This window comes from Halictus rubicundus, chromosome 16, assembly GCF_050948215.1.
Source record: "Halictus rubicundus isolate RS-2024b chromosome 16, iyHalRubi1_principal, whole genome shotgun sequence".
Lineage (NCBI taxonomy): Eukaryota > Metazoa > Arthropoda > Insecta > Hymenoptera > Halictidae > Halictus > Halictus rubicundus.
The window spans coordinates 2302916-2311608 of NC_135164.1; the positions used below are offsets into that span (position 1 = coordinate 2302916).

At 40.4% G+C, this 8693-nt stretch overlaps 1 long non-coding RNA gene across 1 annotated transcript; it reads right to left on the reverse strand.

Moving 5' to 3' along the window:
- Nucleotides 1-505: 505 nt before the first annotated feature.
- On the reverse strand, nt 506-1870 carry LOC143362122 (uncharacterized). The gene is made up of 2 exons (XR_013083593.1): nt 1356-1870; nt 506-1308 (listed from the first exon to the last, which is right to left on the reverse strand). It is a non-coding gene; the product is annotated as an uncharacterized LOC143362122 (long non-coding RNA).
- Nucleotides 1871-8693: the final 6823 nt, after the last annotated feature.

Below are 8693 nucleotides of genomic sequence, written 5' to 3' on the forward strand. Positions count from 1 at the left end.
ATAAGTAACAGATTAATACCTCCGTTCCCATAGGGTGCGTGCACATTAATTCCGATGACCCCTCTCCAGTGCGTTAGACGCTTTTCCGCACCGCCATTTTGTTCGTCCTGAGCGATACGAAACAATTACTGTATGTAAGTTTCTGTAACCCTTCGTGTCCTGAGTCGTATCATTCTGGTTTCTTCCGTCTACTTAAAAGAAGTAACTTATGTTTTTAAAACCTTTTCCGTTTCCCACAGTTTGCGAGTTACAGAATAAAATCTAAAACTAGCCGAATTCTTATACAATAGAAATATCGCGCAATGCATCGTGTGCTCTAAAAATCACAAAAATTTAATAATTTTGTGAATTTTCGAGCTTATGATCTTCTCTCGGCAACGTATTTGATTTGTAGCAATGTCTCAATGATATTAGGATACTTCAGTACACAAAGGGTTCAAGATTAACGGTTGTTCAATACATTTTCTACCGGACGCCCATGAACAAGTTTTTTTAACCATACGGAGGTCGCGATGTATCTGAGAAATATAATAATATAAATTTTTGTGCAGTAGTTCTAACCATTGCGAAAAAAACATACGTGCACAAGAAAAATTATTTTATTAAAATACGTACAATTTATAATTATTAAGTAAAATATAAATATTCCTCTATTATAAAATAAGGTATAGGTACGCTGTGAAATAAAAATAGAAGTAAAGAAATGAACAATCGCGTTCAACATAAAATATTCAAAATTCTCAGGTAATGGGTTTGTAAAATGACTGTAAAATTTTGTCTGAAATAATATTGCTATGTTCAAGACATAATATTTGGAAAAATATTTTGACAGAAAGTGCACATGTATTTTTTCAGCCCTTGTGTAGACATCCGAGTACCATATACTACAATTCCTTCAACAATTTTTTGTGTTCTGCTAAAAATATCACAAAACTGCTTTGCATGACTATTTTTTAACACTACTAGACCGACTTCAAAATGAAAGGTAATCCAAACAATTAAATAGTTTTTGTTAGTAACCATTAACATTATGTATCCATTCGACTTGACGATTCCGTTTCTTTTTCGAATTTTTCAACGTTGCTTCCTAATATCCCAGCGCGGGTTGCAGCCAAACTCACTGCAGCATCAACAAGATGCTGCGCCAGCTACACCAAAAAATGGGCCAATCACAGCGCCAAGGTATGTGGTCATGAGAGTATCAGCTGGAGGACACCGTGATAAACTTGTTGTCACTGGTTCTCTCCTTGTTTGTTTCAAATCGCTCAAAACTGTTTTAAAATGTTCTAAAGCGTCGTCTAATTTTGTCTTTATTCTTTATCTTATCTTTGTCTTATGCCCCCGACTATGCTGACTCACTAGAGTCGCGTAGGGAACTTAGTATCTACGCGTTTCATACTAATACTATTGGAAGCTTCAAGCTGTCATACTAAAAAAGAAAGATCAACCTTATGAGATTGTAAACAACTTGCAAAGATTACTATCGGCCAGAACGCTCGTCGTTTGATAACAGGTTCTTTCAGTACAATTTATAATCGACTCACGATAGTAAATTTTCTATTTTCGCACCAGATAGTTTTGTTCAGAGCCGCCCCTATAGGTTACGGGACCCAAGGCAATCCCAATCCTGACGAAAAGACAATATACAGGATGGTTCGCCAGATATTACCATCTTGATTTACGTCTTACACGATTCTGCACCATTCAATTACTACAGTTACTATGTGCGATAACGCGATTACCGACGCGCAATCCACATTACATGTAAACGTTTATATTGTATTTTAACACAATTATTTTATGTAAGAATGAACAATGAATAAATAAAGACAATGTAATGAAGAGATGTATCTGCGTGTTCAATTATTCAACCCTCCATTTTCCTGAACGTCCTACTTGTCGTTGAGTTATACTACTGAATCTCAAAATTTTTCTAAGTTTTCGAGAGCTCAATTTTTCGAAAAATTTCGACCGTCTGACTTGCCGTTAACTTGTACTACTGAATGCCACCCCCTTCGATATTATGTTCTCCAGTACAAATTTCGAAATTTTTCAAAATTTTCGAAAATTTCGACCGTCTGACGTGTCACTGATTTGTACTACTGAATTTCGTGCCACCTCCTTTGCTGTCATGTTCTCCTAATACAAAGGTTCGATTTTCGGATTTCTACTAGGACAACAAAATAACAAAGGAGATGGCACGACATTCAGTAGTGCAAGTCAACAGCAAGTCAGACGGTCGAAATTTTCCGAAATTATATCTATTAAATTAGATATCGAAGGAGGTAGCACGAAATCTCGCGCCTCCTCTTTTACTATCATGTTCTCCTAATACAATACTTAATTTTCTCAATTTTAGAAACTTTGCTTTCTCCGAAATTTTCGAAGACATTAATTTAACTCTAATATCAAATATTCGTGTCCAGGGTGGTGAAAGAAGAACACATTGACTGTTGTAATTAATATTCTTTATTTCTGACCAAGTAAATTACAATGTTAAATGTATAAACTCAAGATATAGAATAACTTTTGAACCACGAACATTCGCACGCATTAATTTATTGAACACAATAAATTTATCAGTGTATTTATCAGTGGCTTGTAGCGATGTCGGTAATCCAGATCGGGCGACACTAAACTCCTTTTGGTGATTTCAGAGAGGAAATGAGAGTGCTCACGCTCGGGTAACTAGGAGGTAATGGCGCTGTTTGCAGATTTTGACGGAAGATGTACGTGGCGCCACACAGCGGATGAATCCTGAACACTAATCGGCTACAAGCTTGGACGTTTCGCCACTACGAGGAATGGCACTGTTTGCAGATTTTGCCGGACTTTATGTCTGGCGGCACCCAGCGGAGGAATCCTGAACACTAACCTGCATCATCTTTTTAGCCTGGAACAGAACTTACATCAACCTTTTAGCCTGGACCAGAACTTACATCATCTTTTAGGCTGGATCAGAGCCTACATAAAAGACCCTCTCTTAGCATAGAAGTAAGATCCACTCTGGCATTATTTGGAATCCGCTGCTAATGATGCAGGTAAGTTGATGCAGGTTCTGGTCCAGACTAAAAATTAGACTAGGGGGCAACACTATACCGGTGACACTAAAATCTCGAGCGTGAGCACTCTCATTTCTTCTCTGGTGATTGGTCTATTCCTATACCTCGTCTGTGATATTAAGCACCCGTAGTAAAAATGAAGTGTATAAAATATTCAGTTCTTGCTAATACATCTAAATTCGTGAACTACTGACAAAAATTGGACGCGACACCGAAGTGGGGTGACGATACAATGTCTATGGGGATCTTATGTCTATACTTTACCTTAAGCAGTCTTTAAGAATCTATATTTGCATAATCATTCGCAGTCTCTATTTATTATCTATTCAAGTGGTTTAATTTTTTATCATAAATTTGTTTCAGTTTTACTGTCATACATTTCGATTCGAGAGCATGAAATTTAGTTGTCGCTCTTTCTGTGGAATATTAATCTGTTACAAATGATTCTACTAAATTTATTCTGCCAGGTCAAGTGATCTACGATATACAATACAATAGCAGTTTAACATTTTTCTCGAAGGAAAACCTACCAAAATCTTATTCATAACAAATGTAAACCCGTTAAAATCACTATAAAGAAAATGGCCGGTAAATTTTTATAAGAAAATATTTCCCGAAATAACAGAGAAGCAACGACCGATAATAAATAACATAGCTGAATCGAGCGACTTTCATGGAGTTCGATATGGGTGCCCTTGAATTTTTCCGCTGCACTCGTACATACTCGGGATCCATTATGAGGTGTAGGCATGTCAAAATTATCATACATATTGGCTGGCCAGATGCCGACACGAAGATACGCTCCACGGTCCCGAAACGTACGATTATTTAAACAAACCCGCCCGATACGATCGCGGACTGCGGTCACACCCATCTTAGTGCGGCCAGGCACCGTGGAATTTTCGAGGTGAGAGATCTGGCACGGACAGAAATTCACCTTCCTTGTACGTCCTTCCTTGTATTGCGTGTACTCTCCATTTTAAAAGTATTATGCATAAATATATACGTGTATATATATATATATATAAATATATGTTTAATATATACATGTATAAATATATGTTTCACATAAAATGTAAGTAACTTTAAATCTGGTTTGATATCCTTATGTTAACGTAGACTAATGTACTATTAACTAATGTGCTTTTAATTGATTCATTTCATAATCGATTTCCTTTCAAGACGCTTTTAGATTTATCCATTTCTTGGTATTATTAAGTGCAACGCCGCTTTTACAAATACCAGTGAAATGAAACAGGAGCTCCTCGACCATGTATCCTTGAATCAATATTCCGTCGCATTTGTGTCCCATATTTAATTAGTCTGACACATAGTTGCTTTCAAACTCATTAGAGAAATAGCGTTTACTGTTATACACGAGAAGTTTCTGTAAGTTTCCAACTAGGTACATTCGTCGTACTGAAGATAGTGGTAATTATATCTATTTTGATCGAATCAGAAGCTTAATAATCTTGATAACCGACGGACACAGAACGCAAGTTTGCTCGAAAACAATACCGAGAAAAATCTATCCTTTGTTTCCGTCATAGTTCGTTTCAAAGTGCCAAGTAAAACTTCGTGAAACAATCGCGAACCCTTCGTAAAAACAAATTCTGTCAGGCTCGTTCATTTTCCGTGCGATTGAATGATTCAGAAAGTTTCACCGGCGCGACGCGAGGAAGAGGAAACTACGAAACTTTGCAACTGTATCGTGAGAAATGAAAAACGTACGAATTAGCACCGCGGCGACCAAGTGAAATTACTCGAATTACACGACCGGTAGAATTTCCGTGCACGAAAACGTTCCTGTCGCTGGCGATTATATCAACGGATAAATAAAATAACGCATGAAAACTATAATTTACTAGCTGGACTGTTGCGGGGACATTGTTCGCACTATAGCACGCGTGCTGGCGATCCACCCTTCGCAACGGGGGTGGCACCCACGATTTCCTTTCGTCGCGGGTGCACGCGCCGAAATTAAATGTCTCGTGCGCAGACATTGCGCGCATTACACGCGTTTTGCGCTACCTCTCTCTCTCTCTCTCTCTCTATTTCTCTTTGTCTTTCTTGCAGCGTATGAATAATAAAGGAGACAGTAATGCGGGGCCACGACACCCTCGAGTTTCGCTCTCGCGACCGCTGCTCTAATCGAAATCGTCGCCCCGTCTGCGCCCTTCGATAATGTATGCTTCGTTTGCCGTGTTAATTCGCGCTACGAGTCGCCGATGAATTTCACGAATATTACCCGCGGGACACACTCCGTTCGTCGGAGAGTCTGCAGTCTAATCACGGAAACGTTTAACCTCCCTTGGCCGGGTGCTCGTCAAGAAAGGTAATCATTAGACTGTCCAGTGAATGGACAGCTGCATGACAATTTTACTTTTCTGTTGTCAACATGAAGCAGTGTAAGCAAAGTGTGTCGCCTTCCCTACGTTCACCCTGAATAATTGTCGAAATAAGGTCCGAAAAAAAATTTAAAATTGTGCAAATTGAAGAACAGGAGCAGACCCCCGGCGAAATGAAAGAGAGTCAGCGTTGACCTTGGTAGATCGGCCATCGGAAGAGACGAAAACGGAAGGACCTGACGCAATTAAGCGGCGCGACGTATCCTCCCCCCCCCCCCCCCGCGACATTTGCGCGCGCGGGTCTGCGGCGTCCCTTCCGCCGCGCATTTACGCATTCACGTTACGTGGAAATGCCAGAGGCCGGTATTAAATAAGTACAAAAAGGTAACAGACTGACAATGAGCGACGTACGTGCCCGCGAGAAGAGAGAAGGCACGGCGCTACGGGAGCGGCTTGATATGCAGACGGCGTGCGTCGCGGCGGCACAGCCCCGAGCAAAAGACCATTGGACTTCGGTTACGAAACGATTCTCGAAATACGGGATCGGATAGCGGAATACCAGTAGCCGCCCGGCCTTCGGCTCGCAATCGGTGAATTTTCAACCGTTCGCGATAGTCGCGGTCGGAGAGGAAGCGGGATCCTTTGATTCCTCCTACGGAGAATACCAACGGTCCCTTGACTGGTCGATAATTGTAATTAAAAAAATATCAATACATTTTGAAAATGGTACAAACACTTCAGTCTCACATCAATGGCGATGTACTAATAAATTTCAGTAGTGTAGCAATGATTACGTTCCCTAGACAATCGAAAGTTTCCATTCTCAGCGGCGGAGACGACGGAGAGAAAATATTCGCGTACAACATAACCAGCATAAATATTACGTATGCATTAACAAATCGATCCGCATAGAGACCAAGGGGATGACCTTTTCGATCAATTGTCTATAACTTCCATGAATTATTTTACAATAACCGTGATGCGACAAGATTAAATTTTAAAGTCAGTTTTAAACTCTTGTCCGGGGTATATCTCGTCTTATAAAGTAATCATCGAGAGTCCGTTTATGTTTCATCGTTTATTCCGATTTTCTTTGTTGGCTATTCCGATCGAGTATATATTTTTAATTCCGCGTGTAATAAACATGAAACGTTGTTATAATTTCCAGCTAATGGAACCGTTCTGTTCTTCGTTGAAGCGGCCCAAGTACAACCCCGTTCTTCAGCGAACCACAGCTGCAATTTATTGACAAATTGATCCCCGTCAAGAGACCGAACACTGTTCACTTTTATTTCTTCTTTACATAGCTGCGCTTTCCGCGGCGAGCAAAGCTCTTTCAAGCACGTAATATCGTAATTGAAATTCTTAGCTATTAAAACCAAGTTTTAAAACACGACTCGAGTCATTACGGTGGATAGAAACACGATGGAAAATCACATTTGTATTTCACTCAACCCTTATCCTAGGATTTTATATGAAACTACAATGATTTCTCTGTATACGTCGCGAAGGCCTGGATGATGAACGTCGCGGAAATATCCCCACTACCGCGGGGTATGCCCCGTGAGGGGCCGCGAAACTCGAGAGGCCTCGGGTATGTTTCCTGGACGATACATGTCGCTGGCAAGACCCGTGTCGTTGACATATATCGGAAAATTGACTATATCCGAGAAGAACGAATGCGAAAAGGTGTGGACGCGTGGGCGATGTGCCAAGAGATGGAAGAGTTTCGCGAAAGATTTCGGCATTCCCAATGTAGTCCTCCGAAAAGCGTTAAAGCGCTAAAGTATTCAAGGTGAGGATCGGCCAGAGGTAATCGCGTATTCGTTTCACGCCGGCGATCAGGATACCGCAGGCAAGAAAACAGCGAATCAGATCGATTCGAGCGGGGATATTCCGTTGGCGGATCGGATCTCGTGGTATCGAGTGGGCGTACCGTTCGAGGGTCGGCCAGTCGAGATCTTAGTTTTGCTGTTTAACGAGGATCGGCCCTCCTGTAAATGAGACTCGATGACCCAGCAGAAAACCGAGGAACGAGTCCGCCTCGGTGCCCGGCGCGGCGTTCTTGCCTATAGAGACAGAGAGGTGTAGGCATCGTATCGTAAGAAAGCCCTGCGCTGCACGGGCTGCAACGGATGAAAGTGCAGCCGCAGCACTCGTCGCTCGTGTTCTTTCGACGGGGTGTCGTCGATGACTTTCTTTCCGTTGCGCAACCATCCGACGACCTCATGTCGATTCATTTCTGATCGGGACGCTCGCACGCGTGGGACGGTAATTGTTCGGAATCGAATTGAGTAATTGCGGTCGCTGATATCGATGCCGTGTCCAACACGGCGAATGCCGCCGGGGTCATCGGTGGCCGCCGGTGCTGAATTTAGCTTAAAACGACTGCCATCAAATTCACGCCGTCAATTATATTAACCATTTACACTCGAAACTATTTTAACATTTCTTCCGACCTAGAACATTTCCCTTCTACAGTCAGTCCCATAAGTATTCGTACGCTCTTAAAAATCGCATAACTTTGTCAATATTGGACTATACTACCTATACTACCTGAATTTTTTTGAGAAGTTAGAACAATTGGATTACTACATAACGTGAGAAATTTTTGATTAAATTTTGTTTGTTGAATGTTTGATTAAAATTGCAATTGGTCGAAATTACGGAGAAAGTACTAAAAGTTGTATTTTGCAACTTTTGCATGCGGGCCTATGTTTATAATCGGGGTTTATCTGTATCAATTATACATACTTCGAATATTTCATCTAAATCGGTCAACATTGCACTGAGCTACAAATATTTAACGATGAAAACTTAAGGGCGAAAGTCGCAGAATTTTGGCCTTCTCAGGGAATTTCGCCCTTATGAGATCATTTTGGAATTCTCAGAACATGTATAATTCATACAGATCTAGAAATCGTACTTTCTAAATTTTCAATGTAAGTCCACATAAAAAAGTTTCAAAATACAACTGTTAGTATTTTCTCTGCACTTTCGACCAATTGCAATTTTTGTAAAAAATTTTTTTCACTTTATGTAGTGATCCAATTGTACTAACTTCTCAAAAAAACTCAAGTAATACAGTCCAATATTGACAAAGTTATGCGATTTTTAAGAGCGTACGAACACTTAAGGGACTGACTGTATACACTTTTTTTCGGGTTATACATACAAAAATGGTGCAATTTACTCGTAAAATACTGAAGTGTTTAGTAATTTATTAAATACAAACAAATTTAATAATGTCAAAAATATTTTGAATAATGATACAGCAATTTTT